Source organism: Ambystoma mexicanum, chromosome 6p, assembly GCF_040938575.1.
Source record: "Ambystoma mexicanum isolate Mex_15411 chromosome 6p, UKY_AmexF1_1, whole genome shotgun sequence".
Taxonomy (NCBI): domain Eukaryota; kingdom Metazoa; phylum Chordata; class Amphibia; order Caudata; family Ambystomatidae; genus Ambystoma; species Ambystoma mexicanum.
Genome location: NC_090935.1, coordinates 227,342,840 through 227,355,933, shown reverse-complemented (window position 1 = coordinate 227,355,933; position 13,094 = coordinate 227,342,840). Strand labels below are relative to the sequence as shown.

At 45.5% G+C, this 13,094-nt stretch overlaps 1 protein-coding gene across 2 annotated transcripts in view; it reads left to right on the top strand.

Moving 5' to 3' along the window:
* The window catches only part of LOXHD1 (lipoxygenase homology PLAT domains 1), a 1,234,736-nt gene that overhangs the window by 1,187,334 nt on the left and 34,308 nt on the right, over positions 1 to 13,094 (top strand). The window lies entirely within an intron of this gene.

Sequence of the window (13,094 nt, the reverse complement as noted above, 5' to 3'; positions counted from 1 at the left end):
GTTTCTGAAATATGGAAAAAGCATGCCTCCTAATTAGCATCAACAACATATTTTAGATTGCATTTAAGGTTTCACCAGTAGTGACCCTGGTGGCCATACTTTAGGTGAAGAACCCAGCTGTCTTTACTACTTTATTTCTGGAAGAATCAGGTAGACATTGGGAAAATGTTTTACTAGAAGTCCCCCTTCCACTTACAGCCGGCAAACAGTCCCAGCAGATGGTAATGACATCATCTGAAAGGGCTTTCGGTCCCCCCTCATGGGACATGAATCATGGAGTGAACACATGCAGGAAAATGTGTATACATACTTCCTCTCTGAGTCTTATGATAAGGTTATGGATCTGCTATTGGATTGGAAGAAGCTGTTTGACTTAAAGACAGATGAACTGTTGAGTAAATGCAAGCCAAATGCTATCACTGCCAAGTCTGTGGGAGCAATAGCCAGGACCTTCCCTGCCGTTAGTCAGTGCAAGGGTTGATCCAAGAAGACTGTGGCCTTTCATTTCATGCCGTTGTGTTTGTCAACCTTTTTATTCCTGCATCATCCCAAGAGACCAGAGACCAGAGGAAACAAGGCAAGATAATAAGGACTAGCAACTCCTTTCTGTTTTGGAAACACTGCATCATAGTAACATGGTGACCCTTTTTATCATTGCCAGGGGGTATAGTGTTAATTGTTATCAGTTTAATCTCATCCCTCTGCATCTATCAGCAGGTGTCAGCAGATCTGATGGCGAAAATCCACACCGAGAATAGTGTGTCATAAATGAAGTGTCTTCTGGAGAAACGGGACAAGGCTTCTTCTACCAAAACTTCATAATCTGGAAAAAAGCATGAGTACCACCTACCATCCCAAATCTTCTGCCCGTTCATTCAGAGCAGCACAACTCAAAATGGCCACCATACAGCAGATCATCACATTTCCCCAGCAGGAAAATTGGCTGTGCACCATAGATCTGATAGAACCCTTTCTGCAACCCCCACCTAGCACAAGACTGAGGCTTCCAAAGTCCCTGGTAGAGAAGCATTACAAATACAAGGTGCTGCCTTAATGGCGACATTGGCCAAAGAGTCACATCTAATCCTGCCTGAATTACTGGTTATCTGAGAATCTAATGGCCTACTTAATTATACAACAAGGTAAGCATTACCTCCTTGTGCTTCCTTTGACCCACCCTTGTACCTTACTTATCCCAAATGTTCATTTACCACCCTCACCGTACCTTGCTTCAACCCATCCATCTTCTCCTCGTGATTATCCTCTGTATTTTACATGAGGCCTTCACATAACCCCATGCTCCATCCCACCACTCACCTGCCCCTGCCACTGTCTCTCTTCATCCCCTTTGTTAACTCTCTAAATTATACCATAGACACTCCTCTCCCTCATGCCCTGCTCACTCTCCCCTTATCTGTCCTGTCCATCTTCTAACAGCTGGTCCCCTACCCGAATTGCCCCCTAGCCTTTCTACTGATCTCACTCTGCGCTTCTGGAATCCCCAAACCCTCTCCAACAAAACATCTTTCCTCACTGACCACTTCACCCTAAACTCTCAGTAATGGACATCAACAACACATTGATCTTTTCTGACACCCTGGTTTCCCCTCCATAATGGCTTTGCCACCTTGCCTCACTTCCCTTTTATTTATTTTATTGTCAAAAAAAGGTGATGCGTTGACCTAATGATTAGCAGACACATGCTGCCAGCCTCTCTGTCCAATCCAGACGTTGCTCCTTCCTGCTCTGGATTCGTCCCCATCTTCTTACTTCAACCCCCTTACTGTTCTCCTCATCTACCACCTACCTGACATCCCTAATTGTTCGTTCTCTAACCTTTATCTGCTGCTAGAAACACTTCCTACAAAGGTCTCTGTTGTAATGGCAGACCACAATCTTTGCAAAATGACTCAAAAACGACTTCTGGACTCCACCCTCTCGAATCACTCACTAGTCCTCCTTCACAACCACCCTAAACTTACTGGATCCCATATCCTTATCCTCCACTCTCAACTTCTCTGCTCTTTCTAATGATACCTGCCCTTCTGGTAACACTCTCATTAACATCGCCATTTCTGTCTTCCCACTTCTACTTCTCCCTCCCTTTTCTATGGCCAAAAGGAAATTTAAACCCAAATTGATAATCTACTGTCTTGATTAGGTGAAAATCTCCCTTCCTGTTCCCTCTCCTACACTTGCCCATTTCATTGAATGTTCCTTAGTTGAATTCCGCACATTACTGGCCACCACGTGTATTAACACTTCCCTTTCTGCTTTTTCTTCACCCCCTCTTGTTCATGCCCCAATCATGGATATATCCAGCCAGCCAAAGTTTGACGGCAGCCATATTTGTCAGCCTATGGCTGTGTTGCAAAGACTGCCCCGATTCTCCTACCGCCTACAAAGACTCGCTACTAACCCTCAGTACCACTCTTTCTCTGCTATTCCTATTACACTGATCTTAAATCTTCTCCCCACTCATATCCTTACAAACATTCCAATACTCACCAAGACCACCTTCCCACCAAGAACCGCTCTACATCATATACCCTTTCAGCCGACTTTGCCACCTTCTCTACCAACATTTCTAAAATACATAACACCTATACACCCTCCTTACTTTCCCACTCTCTCCTTTACTATTCTGCTCCCTTCCTCCCATCTGCCCCTCACTCTCCTCAATATATCACTTCTCCACCACCTCCTGCTGAACTGTTACCAATCCTTTGCTCTGCCAACCCATCCTGTGCTCTGATCTATCCCTTTCCACCTCAACCCACCAAAGAACTTGCATCCGCCACATCCTTTCACCATTCCACCCTGTTTAACCTCTCTCAACTGGTGTCTTCCCACTTGCTACAGAACAGGTGCTGTCATGCCCATACTTATTAAGCCCACTACTGATCACAACAATCACTACATCTACACCTCTCTCTCTCTCTCTCTCTCTCTCTCTTTCTCTCTCTTACCCCACCACTCTAAAATCCTTCAGAGGTTTATCTTTAAATGCATAGTCAACTGTCTTGAGGAGGGGCTTTCACTTTCTGACATTCTCAAATCTGGATTCTGGTCCAAACATCCCACTGCTGGCACTGTTCTGACACAGCTACAATTTCAGAAGTACTGCTCACCATCCTCACTTCTACTCAATCATCATCTTTCTTGACATCTTTGCAGCCTTTGCCACTGTGGACCATCCCTTCTGCCCCCAGACTTTCCCCCTGCTCATCTTTAAGAACAAGGTACTTGACTGGGTGGCCGGTTATCTCTACAACCACATAATCTCCACCTTATCACATGCCAGAACTGCCCCCGACATCCTCCCTGGGGAGATCCCCAAGAGTCAGCCCTGTGCCCACTACTCTCCAAGCTCTACGCCTCCTCCCGTGCTTTGGCTTTAACCATCACCCCGTTGCTGATGATACCCAGGTCTTCTTCTCCTGTTCATCCTGTGCATCTGCTTCCTACGCCTCACCACGATATGCCACTGGATGACACTATGAGCCCTTGTACTTAATGCCTCCAAGACTGACGTTATCATTCTCCAATGCTTCCGCACAAACCCCATTCGAACATCTCTTATCATTTCTTTACCCCCTGGCTTTCTCACTCCTTCTGCCATGGCTCTAAACATTGAGGCCCTCCTTGCTAAAGACCTATAATTCTCCCGGTGTATCTCAACAACTGCCACCATAGCCAGTTTCAACCTCCTCAAGATCATAAAGATCCTCTCATACCCCACGCATCATTCAAATAAAACTCTCATCATCAGCCCAGAACTCAACAAATGACTGCTGTGCGACAAGTAATCCGTACTAATATCAACAACAAATAAAACTAAAGTGAGAAAACGCCAAAAACGGCGTAAGAAAAAAAATGGCAATAAAGGGGAGCGGGGATTACGGGGGTGTTCTCTGCTCCCCATGATTGACTTTTGCGCCTTGTGGGTTACGCGAGTATCAATTTCTTTCATAAAAATAACTTTTGTTTTTTTCCCCCTCATAATCGTATATTTCCCTGTACCCCTCTGTCTTCTACTATGCTCCTTTGCTTCTCTCATTCAAAGTGCTCAACATTATACAACCCGTTCCAACCTGCCCAGATCTCACACAGCCCTACCAACCATAACCAAGCTGGGTGGACCTCCATGAAAAATCTACATCTTTTTGAACCTTCCCCTCACACAATCTGCTACTCTTCTCTCATACATCTATCCGTCCCCCGCCACCCTTACACCGCCTCCTGCTCTCACACTTTCTCTATGCATGTACCACTCCTGTGGAAACTGTCCCCCAAACTTTAAAACAGTTGCATTGATTGAACTCTTCAAATCTCGTCTTAAACTACACCTTGTCTCAGGAGGATAGCTCAGGGGAAACGTGCTCGCCTCGGAAGCAAGAGGATACGGAGCAACGCAGATTCGATCCCCGGGTCCACGCTTAGAAACCTCTGGGTATTAAGCGCGTTATAAATAACCTGTCATATCATATACCTGTTATTGAGTGCTGAAGTCCCAACCTTCCTTTCCTTGAGTATTCTCTTAAAGGAAGTACGTGTGTAAATGCTGGCCCTGATTGTCATGCTTTTTATGTTATGGTCATCAGTCCTAGTCTATGTTCCTATTCCCCTCCTTATCACCTGGTCTACCGCAACCATATTCCAAACATACATTTCAAAAGGCAGCCTACCCAGGGACCGCCTCTGCCTTTCTGTACGAAATGACATCCTGGCTGTGAAAAAATGCAAACAAATCCACTAGGGAGTAATTGCCTGTCTCACTGTAATCTCATCTTGAGCTCCTCTTTCACCAATGCCCACAGCAGAGCACCCCATGCATTGACTGATGGGATACTGGGCACTGCCAGGGCTAGAGCCATTCACCAGAATAGTTATTTAAGGGCATGTTTACGGGGCACGTGAAATATGTGAGATTCTGGCACTAGGGGGACAGGATATACCAGTAAAAGCAGAACAATCACAGTATTGACTGATGCAACAGTAGGCTTTATCCTTCTTCCTACAGAGGCCATGCCACAATTCCCCAATTCTCTCCATTTTGCCTTTTGCAACGGCAGTGGACTGAGGTGTGGAAGCCGTTACACGCGTAAAGGGGAGAGGACATGCACACGGATAGAGTCACGGCTCTTTTAGTTGTTCTTTCTTGCTTCAAAATTTAGCAATACATGCTTTGTTCCGGAGAGTGAGGGCATGGCTAGCTCAGGGTTATGTAGTGAGGACTATATGGACTAGCCGTCCAAAACATACTATAGTAAGAAATGTGTAGTTTGCTAGCTAGCTAAAAATAAAGGGATGGCGGTTATCCTGATGACCTAGGGCCAGTTGTTAACCACCAACTTTAAACACTTGAGATCAGATACTTGATAGCCTTTGTCTTAAATTGAATACCAAAATATGGACATCATAGATATTGGTGCTATTCCAATCATAGTGGGAACACAACTTTTAAATTCTTTAAGGTTTAGCAAAACATTTATTTTAAACGTTTGGAAATAAAAATCCAAAAGGGGAAAGAATGACTTTAGGTAAGTACTAATGATCCTTTATGGAAAGATGAATGTATAGGGAAAAGGAATGAGGCCAGATAGTATTACTTTTTATGCTTAATATTGAATTGCGTTTATACTATGTTTTAAAATTCTTTTATTTACATCCACCAAAATGGAATTAGACATGTGTGAGTTTATAAAGCACAAAGTGAGTTACATTATTAGTGAGAGAGAATGCCTATCCAGGGCCGGTGCAGTAATTCCTAGTACTTTAGGCAAACTTCTGTTTGGGGGCCCCTTCTGTGAAAGAGAGCCACATGTGTTGTTTGCAGGCCCAGTTGCATCAGGCCTGAGCCTCTCCTCACTGTACTGATGGTCCATGGAGAAAGTTCAGAGGGCAGAAAGGGGACACATGGGTGATGCGCAATATGAAATTGTAGATGGTAGCTTTCATATACGGGATGCACTTGTTAAGGCGGCAAGCTTTTGAGTTGCAAGTAGAGTCGTAGGAACGTTTATTTCAATTCAAACCTCTTGTGATGGTCCATAAGACTATCAATCACTTTGCTCCTTCTTCTCTCGAAGAGCGGTTCAGGCGTTAGGAACCTTTGCGACTCTGGCCATAGGATAAAAGCTCTTTTGTTTCATTAATACTTGTAAATGGGTCCGCCTATATTTTCTGTGTCTTTGGTACTTGCGGCCATTAGAGTGCTTAGAAATCTTTGCCTTCGAATATCGAGATAGAAATATTTCTTCAGAACATACATACTTTTTTTCAAAGTAACACCCACGGAAGTGACCGCCCTGAGACCACCGGTAGAAACAGATAACCTAGAGGAAACTTGCAGATTCTGCTGGAAAGAAGATGCATGGGAAACCCTCTACCATTTGTACACTACGTGTACAGCTCTAACACAGGAAAGGTCACTGTACTTTGAGAAACGTGGTAAAATACGGTTTATAGTCATTTTTTCGAATTCAAAAATGTCGAGTCATTTTTTTGAAAAAATAATTTCGAAAAAAAAGTCGCATTTTTTTAATTATGTTTTTTATTCGAAATGGGGGGTTCCCCCCAACCTCCCCTTTTTAATTTTTTGTTTTTGTTTTACCCATTTGTTTTTATTCCTGGACCCCAAAATAAATATATAATTTAAAAAAAAGAATGTGACTTTTTTTTTCGATATTATTTTTTCGACATTTTTGTCTTTCGACATTTTTTTTCTCGAAATTATGACCAAACACCGTAAAATACAGAGTTATGACCCCGGAAGTATGGTGGCGGTACTTACTGAATGGAACCCCAACCACCCTGATAATAGCAGTGCTGAAATTCTTTAATAGCTATTTGGGCGCTAGACTTCAGTAATAGTGACAGGATTTTGGGCCCGGTCTATCATTGGGAGCCTTTAGGGTTTTGGCTTATGACAAATTGGAATTTTAGAAGTTTTGCTAAAAAGTTTATGTTTCAATTAAATGTGCAAATAAAAGAAATTTAAAAAAAGCTAAATAAATGTATGCAAACGTAAAAAGGATTATAACGTATAGTCAAGAACTTGGTCTAAGAGATTCTGTATTTTACATGTTGAGTTGCGTTACAAACGAGTAGAACTGGGGCGTGCAGTGGTCAGTGTTTCCCCTTTCAAGGAATAAGCATTTCCGGTGTCCTTATTGGACAAAGCAAAGCCAGCCACATAGTCTGGGGAATTTCGCACCTGAAAGTCTCTACGGCAGTTCTGATTCCACTGATACGTCCTTTTCTGTCCTCCACTGATTACCTAAGTGGCCTTCGTATTGCTGCAGTGTTCAAATGTTAAAGGTCACACCTGGGAGCCTATTATATACCAAATGCGTAACCACTGTCACTGCACATCTAAAACCTAAAACGAGCGTACGGTACACGCCTGGCGCTGACCTGAAGTGCCCTCCATTCTGAGGTCGAGGGCAGGCCATTGCTCAGACAGATGGGACATATAAAAGTGCTTAATAGGGGCTTTACGCCTAAGTGCCCAGGGAGAATGAACGTGCCCCAGAGATCACCTGGTGCCTGGACCATAATTGCCTCCCAAAGTGAAGTAGCACGTGTGGGTTCCTCACAGAACCAGCGGCTCGCTCTAATGTTTTCCTCAGATCCAACCGTGTTTGCTCAGCTGGGCTGGGCGCCATTTTCTTAATCTCCGCTGCTTCTCGAGGTTCTGTTTTGGTTGTGCAATGTCCAGTTATGGTGCAAAATCCTGCAGGGCATGCGCATTGAGGCCTTAGTGGAAATGATAAGGTTACTTTCTATTGTATATTCAGCGAGGAAATACATCTTGCAGTAATATTGCGTGTGGTTCTTCCCAACAATCTCCTGGACTTTTGGGCAATTAGCGTCGTTACATCATCAGTGAAAAGGCTATCATTTAAATCTATGCACAAGTCGAAGAGATTCTGAGAAAACATATGAATCCATGGGATTAGTATTAATCTTGTAACTACGAATTTCAGAATTACGAAATTGATTTAGCTAATATCTAGCACCTATCACTTATGCGGTGCCCCCCTTCCTTTTACCCCTGTTTGACTGTCACATCCCATCTGTTCCAAAGAACGCCATCCTCTTTATCATCTCTGCGTGTTTTTGGAAGGTTCAAATATATTTACGAAATTACATTTCATAATTAAGAGGCGCCTGCGGGGTTCAGGGGGCGCAGTGGTTTGCGGTGCAGCGAGCGGAGTCACTGCTTCATCCATCCACACCTGATGCCATGCTGAGGTGCATGGGCGTAATTTTAGGGGGGCACAGGGGTGATTGTCCCCCCCAAACTTAAATGGCCCACCATTTTGTCCCCTATCATTTGGCTGGGGCACCATTTCTTCAGATGTCATGCCCCCCTAACATTTTCAGCAAAGTTACTCCACTGCTGAGGCGTCCGCCCACCCGCCCCTTCCTGGATTATGACTTTGAAAAGCTGCATTAAGCCCCCACGAGGGCGAAGCCCGCTTGGGGGAAGGGCGCAGGGGTTCGCGACCAGGGGGAGGTCCCGACTTGCATGAAGGACGCGACATCTGAGGACTTCCCGGGCTGCAGTCAGGAAAGGAGCAGCTCCCCTTTAATTTTTCAACACCCGGTAGAAATGCCAGAGGAGACCCTCGAGGGCCGATCAGGGGGGGCTTGTGGCTGTAAGCAAGGCAAGTATTTGACCAGGTGAGAGATAAGGTGGGGGGGAGTGCAATAACGTTCCTACAAACAAAGACTGCAGCTACCCTGTGGCACTAACGAAACTGGAAATGGAAATAGTTTATTTTAGCAGCTCCCAAATTTAAAACCTCATTTTAGGGCGAACTCACTGACTATTTTAACTCCTGCCATATCAGCAACATCTGCATTTGCATCTGCACCCGCACCCCTATTGAAAAGGAAAATGCTGACTGTAAAAAGGAAAATGTCAACAATAACTACATCACTCACACCATGTGCCGCTGAATCCAGTTCCGTCCAGTCCAGTTCGGGCAACCTTGCGAAGCCCCTGGTGGAAGCCCACTCTTTGATGAGTGAAATCCACAAGATCCTGAGCTCATTCAATGCTGATGTCAGCCTGGACCCTTGGGGGCTAGTGGGAAACACTGTACATAACACCAAGGCCCCAACCAAGGCTGATAAGTGTATATGTTCATCAAAAGAAAGGCACGACTTTGGGAGTGACCCGTGTCAATCAGGGCATCGGCCCATTGACCATCGGACCAAGATCTCTGTGGATCAATAAAGCTTCCCAACGGCCTGCCGTCGATCCTCCCTGGATCTCACTTGTGTGCGGCTACAGGGGAAATTAATGACAACAATATTGTCACTCCTACCTACTGCAGCTCCCATTGCACTCGCCGCTGCCGGTTGGAGTGTCATCAACCCCCCCACCATCACCGAGATTGATGTATCAAGTGGGGAGGGGAGCAGAATCCCACCCAAGATGGACAGTACCGACGAACCCCTTTGGCCTATTAAACAAATTACCTGCCTACAGGGGTCTTAGAATGGATTACTGTTGGGTGGTGAAAATCGCCAGATTGAAAACAGGGGAAATGTGGTTGAGTGGATGCTGGGCATGACAACAGGGACAATTGGTGGCGCCCCGCTGGACAGCTGATCATCTAGTCCATTACATCCCTGCGAGCAAGTGGCAAAGCATACTTTGAAACAGCTTGGCGAGCGGGGGCCCAGAGCTTTAAGAGTGCCAATGCATCATTGTCCTGTCTAAAATCCTGATACTAAAGAATTTAGTTTTATCCCTGCATGAAGTAGTTGGGAAGGGTGTGGACAAGGGGGGCTTTGCACATGATATAGATGGTGGAAAAAGGGCCCTAAACAAATCGGCGAAAAAGCCGGATGAATACCACCTGAAACTTGACCGGATAACACCAGCGACACGCAGGGTAAGAGGGGGCCAACAGCGGTTCCAAAACATGCACCAACATCATAAGCGCCCCAGCTGGTAAAGGGCCACTGCCCATGACAGAGCCACACGGTTGTGACTCCACAAAGAACATTCAACATTCTGCCTCTTCCCCATTGATGCAGATTCCCAGCCCGAAGGCAGAGAGTGTACCCAGGGTAAATGCTTCATCTGATAAGGTAGTAAGTAAGACGTGCCGTGTCCCACCTATTTCCATCACCAAATCCAGCAGGCCAATAGTACTTTAGGCAGGGGAGCCAATATACATACACAAGGTCCTGAAACTGGCCTAAAACTATGATGAACCCAGGGAAGCGCATTTAAATAAATGCATGCATTGGATCCAGGCAGTAAGGGGGTGTCTGTTTGGAACCCGGGAGCCAATCATCAGCTGCACTAGGTTATCCCAACAGGAGGGAAATGCCTTTAATCCAATCAGAATACATTTCAGGGACCCAGGTACGGCTAAGGGCATATTGAGTTTTGATAGAAGATTTCACCCTCTGGAGAATAGGGCAATAGACCTCAGTGCTCAACCTCTGGAAAACATACCCCACTGTACTGTGCTCTCGGGAGAAAATGCTGTCCCATTGGGGAAAGGATACTGGGGGACCCCCCTGGGACCAGACCTCCAGGGCAAATGGCACATTAATGCTGCAGCAATCTTTTTGACAAATCGTGCCGTGAAGCTCCTGTCACAAAAAGAGATCCCTACGGGATGAAACCGGGCCCTAGTGACATAGCACCTAATTTAACTTATTTTCAATATGAATTTTTGTGTAGGTTATCTGGGATGTTCTGTATTTGCTGTGAAATACTTTGATGGCTTAGTGCCGAAATAAAGTTATTTGATGATGATGATAATTTAGAGAGATTTGAACCATTTATTTTCATAGCATATGTGATAGATGTACGAAACGCCACATAAAGGTCACTGGATTTTCATTTGTACTGGGGAGCCTTTGCAGTGCTTCAGTGCTTGGCCCATACACCATATTGTGGGATAGACCAAATGAAGTTCACTGGCTTTGCACTTCTACCAGGGAAAGTTTGCACTGGTTTTGCACCAGTCCCACAAAATTAGACCCCAACATTATCACCATCAGGTCAGTGAAAAATGCCATGTGCACTGGCTGACCAATGCAAAATCCACATTGTACACGGTGGATCTATACACCTCTGTGCAAAATTGCCCGACCAGGCAGAATTTCAAGTTTGTTATGTGCTTATTTACTCAGAGTATTTATAGAACCTACATTTAATCCAATAGAAATAGAGAATAGAAACAGAGCGCAAAAGAATAACAAAAATGTAGGTGTAGATACATTTAATTTAAGGTTGTATATGTGATGATTGCTTTTATGTGTGACAGACACAAATACAAGTTTGAGTAAGCATCACGCAAAGCAACAGGGACACTAAGTAAATAAGAAGCCTATAGACAGTCTTTAAGGATTTCCAGAGGGCCATTAGTGAGTGTCATCCATCTATCCCAGATGCGAGTTTATTGGAGGAAATTCAATAACCTTGGGCTGTGGCAGTGAACCTACTTGCTTGGCCTAAGCTACCGAAAAAGTCAAGTCCATTATTGGGAAAATCGAATTATTACCAAAACTGATGATGTCCTCTTTCTTTCTTTCCAGAGCACAGTACCTGGTATGAGGCCGGTCTCTGGTAATTCTGGTGGTCAGAGTACAGACACCTCACAAGAACATATTCTGATATTGGTCTTTGCTTTCCTTTACATTGTGTATGCGTGTTCTTCTGAGCCCTGAGCGGTATTAGTTATCCCCTCATCACTGCTTTAAAGTCATGCCAGATCCCTTCCTGGGTGGCATCTTGAGTGTCGTTGGTGGTGAAGTACCAATCTGTCTTGTCCCCTATAGCATCCGCAACCGTTCTGTCTTTTAGCAACTACCCTGGGAACGTCCAGCCCCATGATCCCCTCTGCTCCCACTGGTCCCTAATTGTTACAACTAATGAGGCATGGTCCAATGATGAAATTGCCACCAGTTCCACCTCCCCACCATGCCCCATCAGCTTGGCCGTCACCCATATGCACTCTATTCTGGACAATGACTGGTAGACCTGTGAAAAGCAAGTGCACCCCCTTTCTTCTCCCTTCAAGGTCCGCCAGACATCCCGAACGGCCAAGTTGTCAAAGCTATCCACCAGGGAGCGTGAGGGCCCAATCACTCCAGAGCATGCCCCCAAGCTCCTGTCAGTGTGAGGGTTCTATGCCACTTTAAGGTCCCCAGTGAGAATGATCCGCCTACTGCAAAGCACCTTAATTTGATAGCTACATCCCACAGAAATCCATCTAGCCTCACATTGGGCACATACACCGTCGTCAGGGTGACCTGCCTGTGTTCCATCTGCACCCGTAAGAATAAGTACCTGCCTTCCAGAGAGGCCTGCATATGTATGATCTGGGCTTTAAGCGAATCCTTGAACCCACTTATCACCCCTGCCGTTTTCCCCTGGGCATTAGCTTGATAAATCTTCGAGAACTGTCTGAACCAGAACTTGGTTTTATCCGCTTTTCTTATGTGCGTTTCTTACAACATTATAATGTCCATATTCCCCCTTTTTTATTTGTGCTTCTATCTTCTTGCGCTTAACCCCCTCACATTATGTGTCAACACCCTGAAAGCTCTGCGGGGCATTTCGCCTCTCTGTCCCTGTTGCCATCTTGCTGCATCCCATCCGTCGTACACCAATACCACTGCTGCTGCATCCCTACCCCCATCCTCCCATTTATTGCAACTCCCCCAACTATATCTCTACCCCATTCCCTTTCCCCCTCCCCCTCCCAGGTCCGAAATTAGATCCTACGATTCCCTCGGGTACCAACCCCGTCGCTCTGGACTAAATAAACACCTGGGGCACACCCCCTCAGAGGTTACCAATACCTCCCGACAGACTCCAAGAACTCACCCTGACCATCCCGCTTCCATCCCAGGCCAGCTTCATCATTAAGTTGATGTCCAGCTCCACCTGCTACATCCCCACCCACCCGGCTGCCCCATTCACATTCCCCTCCATGACGTTTCCCACCCTTCTCACCTTCCCCTACTTCCCCCGCCACATTCCAGCTTTGCAGACCAGCGAGCCTATGCCTGCCTCCTCAACCTGTCCCCTCCTCTGCACATGCATGTGG